This window comes from Rhamphochromis sp. 'chilingali' (genome assembly GCF_963969265.1).
Source record: "Rhamphochromis sp. 'chilingali' genome assembly, chromosome: 5".
Lineage (NCBI taxonomy): Eukaryota > Metazoa > Chordata > Actinopteri > Cichliformes > Cichlidae > Rhamphochromis > Rhamphochromis sp. 'chilingali'.
The window spans coordinates 23,696,696-23,708,140 of record NC_137932.1 but is presented as its reverse complement, the minus strand read 5'-3'; positions in this window follow the sequence as shown (position 1 = coordinate 23,708,140).

The following is an 11,445-nucleotide window of genomic DNA, read 5'->3' as shown; positions in this document are numbered from 1 at the left end:
TGTCGGGTTCTCCATTCAATCCACAACAGCCCCGTGGCTTCACCACGGACACTTCCAGTGCTCCTTCTAGTTTTGTTTCATAGAAATGCCAAGTCGGCCATGTGTGTTTCAAAGTAAAGGATTGTGAATTTCTGAGTTAGAACTGTGTGACTCCAAGCGGAGTATTATGAATCATAGTGTGCCTCTAAGCTAAAGTTATATCTAAATTCATGCTCCAGAGTAGAGTTTCTAGCATGTGTTAAGTTTATTTAGGTTGCCGCTAGCACTCAGTTTCTCATGAGTGTTTTTAAGTTATTCCTTGTTTACGTTGAGCAATTCTAAGTTATGGTGAGCACTTTGAGCACCTCTCACCGTCGTTCGCTGTTTACATTAATTGCACCACTGTAAATAAAGCTTTGTCACCCTCAGTCCCAGCACCTCCGAGTGTTGTCTGCCTTAGAGTCCGTTTTCCTACTGGCCTCAGGCCGTGACAGACTGAGTGTTTTAGTGAAGTCCAGATAACCTCGTACATATTTGTTTTGTACTTTGGTCTGTAACAACAGATAAGTAATCAGGAAAGGACCAAAACATGGGATGCAATAGCCAAGTTAACTTTTGTTTAGTGTGAGTAAAAATTACCCAATTTAAAGTTAAATATTCTTAAAAGAATTCTCAAGTATTTTTTGAATATGAGTCAAGATGGCACTGGTGTTTGTGGCCTGCCATTTACCTGTCTTTCCTGTCCTGTTTGTTGTTATTTTGATAACGTTGACTTTCTTTCAAGATGCATTTTCGTTGATGGTTTATGATTGCCAAACATATATATCTGTCCACCCATAATACAGTGTATATGCTGTATGTAATCAGTTATGGCCAAAAACTTAGCTTTAATTACCAATTCATTCATCTGCATTCATTTCACCGATCAATCCGAGTGAACATTTGTCCTAAATTAAAACTGTAGAGTCTTAACCTTACAATATGAAGTGGTTTGAGGCTAGATTAGTTGATGGTAAGTGGTGCTATATCAATAAAACTGAACAGAGCTATTAAAACAAAACACATGGATGACCAGAGCCCCCCCAGCACAAGGCTGACAGGACTTTTCCCCCATATGATAAAGAAACAGAATAAAACATAAATAGATTAAGACGGATTACAATACCAAACTTAAAGATAAAAGTGCATTTACTGGACTTGTTTTGTCAGCGCTTGCTTTACAGACAAGAGAGGACAATGAAGTACAATTAGAAGTGCTTGTCCTGATAAAGACTTTTGAAATGTAAACAGCAGCTACAGTGGGGCAAAAAAGTATTTAGTCAGCCACCGATTGTGCAAGTTCCCCCACCTAAAATGATGACAGAGGTCAGTAATTTGCACCAGAGGTACACTTCAACTGTGAGAGACAGAATGTGAAAAAAAAAAAATCCATGAATCCACATGGTAGGATTTGTAAAGAATTTATTCGTAAATCAGGGTGGAAAATAAGTATTTGGTCAATAACAAAAATACAACTCAATACTTTGTAACATAACCTTTGTTGGCAATAACAGAGGTCAAACGTTTACTATAGGTCTTTACCAGGTTTGCACACACAGTAGCTGGTATTTTGGCCCATTCCTCCATGCAGATCTTCTCGAGAGCAGTGATGTTTTGGGGCTGTCGCCGAGCAACACGGACTTTCAACTCCCGCCACAGATTTTCTATGGGGTTGAGGTCTGGAGACTGGCTAGGCCACTCCAGGACTTTCAAATGCTTCTTACGGAGCCACTCCTTTGTTGCCCGGGCGGTGTGTTTTGGATCATTGTCATGTTGGAAGACCCAGCCTCGTTTCATCTTCAAAGTTCTCACTGATGGAAGGAGGTTTTGGTTCAAAATCTCACGATACATGGCCCCATTCATTCTGTCCTTAACACGGATCAGTCGTCCTGTCCCCTTGGCAGAAAAACAGCCCCATAGCATGATGTTTCCACCCCCATGCTTCACAGTAGGTATGGTGTTCTTGGGATGCAACTCAGTATTCTTCTTCCTCCAAACACGACGAGTTGAGTTTATACCAAAAAGTTCTACTTTGGTTTCATCTGACCACATGACATTCTCCCAATCCTCTGCTGTATCATCCATGTGCTCTCTGGCAAACTTCAGACGGGCCTGGACATGCACTGGCTTCAGCAGCGGAATACGTCTGGCACTGCGGGATTTGATTCCCTGCCGTTGTAGTGTGTTACTGATGGTGACCTTTGTTACTTTGGTCCCAGCTCTCTGCAGGTCATTCACCAGGTCCCCCCGTGTGGTTCTGGGATCTTTGCTCACCGTTCTCATGATCATTTTGACCCCACGGGATGAGATCTTGCATGGAGCCCCAGATCGAGGGAGATTATCAGTGGTCTTGTATGTCTTCCATTTTCTGATGATTGCTCCCACAGTTGATTTTTTCACACCAAGCTGCTTGCCTATTGTAGATTCACTCTTCCCAGTCTGGTGCAGGTCTACAATACTTTTCCTGGTGTCCTTCGAAAGCTCTTTGGTCTTGGCCATGGCGGAGTTTGGAGTCTGACTGTTTGAGGCTGTGGACAGGTGTCTTTTATACAGATGATGAGTTCAAACACGTGCCATTCATACAGGTAACGAGTGGGGGACAGAAAAGCTTCTTACAGAAGACGTTACAGGTCTGTGAGAGCCAGAGATTTTCCTTGTTTGAGGTGACCAAATACTTATTTTCCACCCTGATTTACAAATAAATTCTTTACAAATCCTACCATGTGAATTCATGGATTTTTTTTTCACATTCTGTCTCTCACAGTTGAAGTGTACCTCTGGTGCAAATTACTGACCTCTGTCATCATTTTAAGTGGGGGAACTTGCACAATTGGTGGCTGACTAAATACTTTTTTGCCCCACTGTAACCTTTGTTGGCAATAACAGAGGTCAAACGTTTACTATAGGTCTTTACCAGGTTTGCACACACAGTAGCTGGTATTTTGGCCCATTCCTCCATGCAGATCTTCTCGAGAGCAGTGATGTTTTGGGGCTGTCGCCGAGCAACACGGACTTTCAACTCCCGCCACAGATTTTCTATGGGGTTGAGGTCTGGAGACTGGCTAGGCCACTCCAGGACTTTCAAATGCTTCTTACGGAGCCACTCCTTTGTTGCCCGGGCGGTGTGTTTTGGATCATTGTCATGTTGGAAGACCCAGCCTCGTTTCATCTTCAAAGTTCTCACTGATGGAAGGAGGTTTTGGCTCAAAATCTCACGATACATGGCCCCATTCATTCTGTCCTTAACACGGATCAGTCGTCCTGTCCCCTTGGCAGAAAAACAGCCCCATAGCATGATGTTTCCACCCCCATGCTTCACAGTAGGTATGGTGTTCTTGGGATGCAACTCAGTATTCTTCTTCCTCCAAACACGACGAGTTGAGTTTATACCAAAAAGTTCTACTTTGGTTTCATCTGACCACATGACATTCTCCCAATCCTCTGCTGTATCATCCATGTGCTCTCTGGCAAACTTCAGACGGGCCTGGACATGCACTGGCTTCAGCAGCGGAACACGTCTGGCACTGCGGGATTTGATTCCCTGCCGTTGTAGTGTGTTACTGATGGTGACCTTTGTTACTTTGGTCCCAGCTCTCTGCAGGTCATTCACCAGGTCCCCCCGTGTGGTTCTGGGATCTTTGCTCACCGTTCTCATGATCATTTTGACCCCACGGGATGAGATCTTGCGTGGAGCCCCAGATCGAGGGAGATTATCAGTGGTCTTGTATGTCTTCCATTTTCTGATGATTGCTCCCACAGTTGATTTTTTCACACCAAGCTGCTTGCCTATTGTAGATTCACTCTTCCCAGTCTGGTGCAGGTCTACAATACTTTTCCTGGTGTCCTTCGAAAGCTCTTTGGTCTTGGCCATGGCGGAGTTTGGAGTCTGACTGTTTGAGGCTGTGGACAGGTGTCTTTTATACAGATGATGAGTTCAAACACGTGCCATTCATACAGGTAACGAGTGGGGGACAGAAAAGCTTCTTACAGAAGACGTTACAGGTCTGTGAGAGCCAGAGATTTTCCTTGTTTGAGGTGACCAAATACTTATTTTCCACCCTAATTTACGAATAAATTCTTTACAAATCCTACCATGTGAATTCATGGATTTTTTTTTCACATTCTGTCTCTCACAGTTGAAGTGTACCTCTGGTGCAAATTACTGACCTCTGTCATCATTTTAAGTGGGGGAACTTGCACAATCGGTGGCTGACTAAATACTTTTTTGCCCCACTGTAAGTCAACAAGGATCTGTGTCCACACTCCTCCTGTGTCCACAAATCCTCAGCAGTGACAACGCTTTAACGCCATAGTTCAAAATCCTCAGTGCACACCTTTTTCTCCGCTGTGTTCACGGTGCTTTCAGCTGTTTAACTTTAGGGAGGGGAGAAAGGTTTGACATCTTTCACAACCATTAAATGTTAGAAGAGCCTCTGAAAATGAGGTCAAGTTCACTTCCCAAAGATTTCGTTTCGCTGTACAGCACTTTGGTCAACCTGTGTTGTTTTTAAATGTGCTTACAAAAAAGTTGACTTTACTTGAAACATATATTTCACCCCAAAAATCATGCACACACGCACACCCCAATCAAATCATCTCATGTGTAAAGTGCAATAATGCAAGTCATATTATGACTTTTGACAGGAACATTGTTTTCTGCAAGTGACTCCTAACAACATTACACTCTGCAGCTACATATGATATAGTCACCTGTCAGACTTCTACAAAATGAGCAGCCAAAGTAAAAAGTTGGCAGGCTCTGTAACTCATCTCCGAATCTAATGATTGTGATTATGAACCAAACAATTAAGCTGCTGTTGCCACCTGACCTGGTGGGTGTCAGTGAGGGGTTTAAACTGAATTCCTGCAACTATGTATTATATTAAAATAGGAGATCATGTTTTGGCTGTAGGATTTATTCTGCAGCACTTGCAGAGGCTTTATGCTCTTCCTGAGCTCTATGTGTCACCTAGTGGCATTTTTAGGTATTGCCAAGCAGCTATAACATGAAGTATAGTGAGACAACAATATTTAATCCATATATATTTCTTGAACACACATTTCCAACCTTTAACACTGCTATTTATATCCTTCCAAGCAAGAGAATCACATCAAAAAATAGCAAAATAATAGTGGTAATAGTGACTTGTGTGACAGACAGTAAGCTTTTGAGCTTGTCATGGCCAACTCAGTACAGAAAGTCATTCTCAAAATGATTAATCTAAAAGGACGGTGTGTTTGTGTTTTGGGGGTATATCCATGCAAATGCATATACATGGATTATTGGGGGTCCTCATCCTGGCTTGTGTCTTTAAGTCAAAGGATGAATCAACAGCCAGTGTCATGGCCTTTTAAGTTCCAGAACAGAAAAATAGTCTAAGAAAAGGCCGTGGGTGGCAACAGGTGGTTTGTTTCAGAATGCACTTCTGACTTGATTCTTTGAAAATACATGGCGTTTATTTCATGGTAAAATATAATCCAAAAATCAACCTAATAATTTTTTTGGCACTTGACCATGCTCTCATCACTGCTGAGAGTGGAACCCAGGTACACGAACCTGTCCACCTCTTCTAGCTGCTGCTGCTGATTCACAGTGACCGCTGTGGAGATCAGGGAAATATTTTACTGATAATTTCATCATTACCATTACATTAATTATCATTTCATTAAAGCATTTATTCAATAGATTACACATGTTCTTAGTTAAGATTATTACACCTATCACAGATAGCTTCTGTCTGGTAAAAGGTCAGAAGCGTCAACGGGCAGGGTGAGGCCGAGTGCATTTTGAGGTCGAGACATACATACACACGAACAGTAGTTAGACTCATGTTTAGGTAAGAGTTCAAATAATAGTTTGCAAAAGCTTGTGACTGCAAAATTGTGTCTGCCTAAGGGACAGTTTGTTCCAGGAGATTAGCGAGAGTTAGAAGATTAATAGGAAGCACCTGGCCTCGAGACGGAGAAGATGTCCTTTTAAATGTGTCAAAAGTCATCAACAGAACATTTGTGGTTTCGAAACTGTTAAGTCTAATTGTTGAATGTTGCCATTGTGTTTCTTAAATTTGTACAGTCTTAGTTCAAGCAGTAGGATCAAAGCCATTCCTTTGATCCTGACCACCTCTCCAACCACTCTGTGCTGGGGAGATTTTATTGCAGATACATCCTATCTGGAAGATCTGCTTCTTTTCTGACCCTTTGGTCAGCAGGAGGTCTGACACACACACACACACACACACACACACACACACACACACTCTTACTTAAATACAGAAGTTCACACATCTTGGGACCATGTGGGCGTGGCTTTGCTCTGACGTGTTTTGTGTGAACTGTCTCTCAATAAAAGGTAGCAGGAGGAGGTCAGATCTGGGGGTCATTTTCGTGGTGGACACAGATGAGGCCTCCCTTGCGCAAATAATCGATCGATCGACTGTCTTGTTTTCTTCATGATGAATAAGTCTCTAGAATTAGCGGGGCTGTGGAAACACAGACCCAACAGAAACGTATGCATGTATTGTATCTGCTTTGACGCATGAGGGGGCGTCATAAATAATACCCTGATGTTATAAAAACAACTGCTTGTGTATCATTGGGCGGAGATCGATGCTGTCTGTGTGCGTTGGAGCGTTGGTGCGAGCAAGGCTACATTGTCCGCAAAGTCCAAATCCATGAACTGCTGAAGGGGATTGCGTCCAGCGACACCCATCGTTCCAATTGTTCGGCGCATGACATGGTCGATGGCGATGTTGAAGAGGAATGGCGATAGGACACAGCCTTGTCGCACACCCGTATCAATGTTAAAACATTTCGTAATGCCGTTTTCTGCCGTTTGGTTTCTGACACTTTCAGGTAATTAAACATGCCCTGGTTCACCATTACTCTACCTGAAAAAGAAACAACAACAGTGTCCAGAATGATATTATGGACCTTGACCTGAAAGGGGCATCAGGTTGAGGGTACAGGGTTGTCTTCTAAGAGCTCTTGTGGCATTCTTTTCTTTTTTCTAACACGTTTGTGTGGAATATAGCCTCCACAACTAGCTCACTGTTCGTCTCTTCCAGTTGTTTATTGGTCCAACTCACAAACTCATCAGCTGCTCCTTTAACTCCCTGAAACTCCCTGATATATTTAATGAGGCTATCCTTTATTCTGTCAACCAAACACTGAGCTGCTAAAATATTAGAAGACATGGGCCATAAGGACAACCTTATACTTCACAAGTGTTTCAATGTGTCCCTTTGCTTTTTCCATTTCTCCGTTTCTATCACACTATCTGTTGTGTCTGTTAATACAAGACTGAGAATTGTTCATAACACCAGATGTGGATCAGCGTAAGAGACTTCTCAGAGAGAAATTAAGAGAACCCATGATGTTGTTCCTGCATATTGGCAGCACCATCAGTGGAGTTGCCCACACGTGCAAATATGAATACTGATTTAATCTTAAGTTTGTTTCACTGCCTCTGTGAAATACTTCCTTGTAGATTTTCCACAGCCCACCACAGCAGTAAAGTGCTCATGAATGGCGTCTGTCACATATCTTAGGACAATAGCACACTGTTCTAGTCTGTTGACATCTGTTGGTTATATAAATTTGAAATGAAAACATGTCTCACTTGCATTTGTACTCTATCACTTTTCTGAGAGCATCCACAACTTTATTGACTATATCCTTTGACATAAGGGTCACAAAAGAACCCCTATCTTTTGCACCTGTGTCATTCCATCTGGCTGGTACAACTTCTAATGTGCTGTTGAAGGCACATATCATACCCCCTCAAAAGGGTTAACAACTCTAGAAAGTTGCCATGATTGACTGCAGTGTTTTATGGAGAGTAAGCACCCTCTAATCCCTCTGTAACGAAGTCCACTATGACTTTTGCCACATCTAAATTCTATTATCTGATGCTCATGATTTAAAGACATTTTTGTCTTGCAGAAGGAATTTTACATCTGTCCTTAGCCAGTAGAAAGTATGCATCAACACTGTCTCTCCAATTTTCTCATGAGCTGATGAATATGTTCCCATGCTTTCATACCACCTTTTATGAATGTATTATCAATTTCTATCAGGTCAAACACCAAAAACAACAATAGAGGGATTGTTTGTTCTTTTCATTAAATGTCACCCACTTGTGGTTGATGGCATGCTTGTTGTTAAACAATTTAGGGAAACTTGTGGGCTGTTGTAGATGGTAACTGAAAAACATTTGTAGATCCTGCGCTTGAAGATGAGCAACGTAATCAAATTCCATGTCCGCATCTATACTTCCAGCTGCCTGAGTATCTTGGACCTTCTGCTGCAATGCTGCTACTGTCTCACTGGGCTCTATAGCTTCCATTTCAGCATCTGACTCACCTATAATGTATATCATTATAAAACGTAGGACATACGCTCTGGGAATTTATGGACTGAGATAGCAGCCAATGCTTAAATATTGTTAATCTATTTTATTTGGGATCATATCAATTTTAATACATTAATTTTGCTTAGTCTAGTCAAAACACCTATGCCTGTGCTTATACCACTCTGAATACATAGATATCATTTTGAATCTATCAGTCACATCTGTTATGTACATCGTTTTTAAAGAGTTAACTGGTATCCTGTTTACCTGTCCCCTCTGTAGTCATAACCGCATCATAGACTGCATGCTCCTCATGTCCAGCTGGGTTCACCAGCAGGATCAGACTGGTTAACCTCCTGGTCTGATGCTAAAAAAAAAAACACTTAAGCGCTAGCCTATGTTGCCTATAAGTTATAATATTGCTCTTCAAGTATTTTGTATGTTTTTTGGGTTTTTTTTTACAATTTATATCACAATTGTCTATTATTCATATTCACGATGCTCAATATAGGCTATTTGTCTTGAAAGGCTAAAATAAATTAGACTACCTACTATCATGTCTTAATATGATTTGGATACATTTCTTCTCTGCGTGTTATATTTTACACTAGACATAAATAACTTACTTTGAATTACTTAACTCTGTTAAGACTATTCAAGAACCAAGAAGAACCAACACAAAGCTCAGAGAGCAATGGTGACAGAAGATCACAGGTGAAATTGGATGATGACTTGGTGGTGCACATGTGTGACTGCATGTATCTTGTAATTTAACATTATATAATTCACATATAAAGCTATGAATTGTAATTTTAAATGGTTTAAAAGCATGTAGAATAGCATATGCAGGCAAGTATATTCCTCCTTTTTTTTTTTTTAATCAAGAAGCAAAGACAAAAAGGAAAAAAAAGAAAAAGAAACAGGGCAGGGTTCGGTGGTTGAATCATCCGTCCCCACCAATGCCAAAACCAAATCTACGCCTTTGATATATACATATGATATCTTCTGTTTGCTATTTATTCCTGATGACTTTACTATTGATATTTTCTTTCACTCCTGCAAAGTTGGCGTGGAGCATGCATATTTTTTGGTACATGTCCAATGACAAAAAAAGCGCTATTTTATTCTATTCTTCTATTTTGTGTTCAGACCTGTAATGACTTTTTGCTTTCAGTTCATGGATCTTGAATTTGGTTTTTTTTGTATTGTTTATTTTTGTTTTAGTCCTTAACATTTATCAACTTATGTTCTCTCTTCCTCATATGGCTATCACTTGGAATGTTAAATCAGCCTTCTTTTCCCTATTTATCCACCTCTATTCTCCCTGTTTGATTTGGCATTACCTGTTTGTCACTCTGTATCTGGAAGTCCCACATGACTTTAGTTCAGTTGTTCTTAGCTACATTTTGGAGGAGGACTCCATTTTGATCTTGTGACTTCCAGCCCATATTCCCCAGAGATATTTCTGTGTAGTATAACAGCCACTTGGTTATGGCAAGCTATATAGGACCTGCCTTCTAGCATATTACTCTCTACTGATAGATACTGGTCTATTTTGTGGGCATCTTTGCAAAGCCTGCGCCTGGCATTCTGCCTGGTGTGGTACACATTGGATTTTAATAAACTTGCAGTTAAAGCAATGATTAGCAACTCTGCTCTGTCTTTCAGTCCAGCTTTGTCAAGCCATTGGTAGGACATTTGTAGTAGAGCATGGTGATATGACCCAAAATATTTATCACGATATACATTTGAAAATTTGCAATAACGATATAACTGACGATATAATTGACACTAGACAAAATATTTTACAACTCCTTAACTTTATTAGTGCAAAAAAAACCCCCATCAATGTATTTTCACTTAAACAAGCAGCTTTTTTAAGTGCATTAAAGTTATATAAAAATGTAACAGTACAAATGCAAATTCCTTGCTGACAGTTTAACCAAAAGGCATTTCCAGTGGAAATTGGCCGACATATCCTCAGCATAGCCATGTATAATATCCACGAAACTTTAAAAGAAGTTATACACACACAATGCGGTAATATTATGTAGGGCTGGGTATCATCACTGATTTCTAGAATCAATTCAATTCCGATTCACAAGGTCCCGAATTGATTCGATCCATGATTCGATTTAATTCGATTCGATTCAATTCGATTTGAATCTGGGAAATTTTGACAGTCAGAAATATTATAATTCAGATCAGTACATTTACATATTTTTGTATCTAAAGGAAGCTGACACACGCAAGACTTTATCAAAGGTGTGAGCATCACAGCAGAGGCCTTTGTGTCAAAGTAGCTGAAGATAAAACACAGAAAAACATGAAGGGGATTTTCCTGGCCTGGGATTTTATAAAAATATTCTGCAGTACATCAAAAACGAAAGAAAACCATTAATCAACATATGAACATTACCTCTGAAGTTACAGAGGTTTTATTAGAGACACAGCTAAGCATTTTGCATTTTGCATAATTTTAAAAAGTTTAAATTTGTTCAGTACTGAACGGCAGAAATTAGGTTTTCTTTTCGGAAGTATATAAAATGAAAAAAACACCATCGGCCGACAGCGCTGTAAACAACGGTAGACTTGTGCGTAACAAGCAAGCGAATAATGCAGAAAACAGATTTTTAGACGGGAAACTGTTCTTGAAGTACAGAGAGAGAGAGAGAGACGGAGAGAAAGCTGTGCATCGTGGTCGAAGCAAAACAGTAAAAGTCAGAGTGAATTCGTGACGATGTTTATGTGAAGCGTAGTTTGGATCTTCTTTTGCTGCTGGTTCGGTCAATATTGTTTGGAGAGACATCAAACTAACAGCTTTAGAATCAGTGCATAAAGGGCGTGAACACAAAGCGCGGACCCGCCGACAGATCAGAATCAGCGAGCTGTCGGCTTTCAGCCCCGACTGTGAGAAAGGCGACATCTAACTGATTCTGATCCGCGGGTTGCGCTGTGTTTAAGTCTTTGTGCAGAATCCGTGTTCCTGCTCTCATTTACTGTCTTAGCTGTTTGGTGGTTGTTGAAATTTTGTGAGATTTCACCAGAGATTCTGGCATTTCGGGCAAAATAAATTT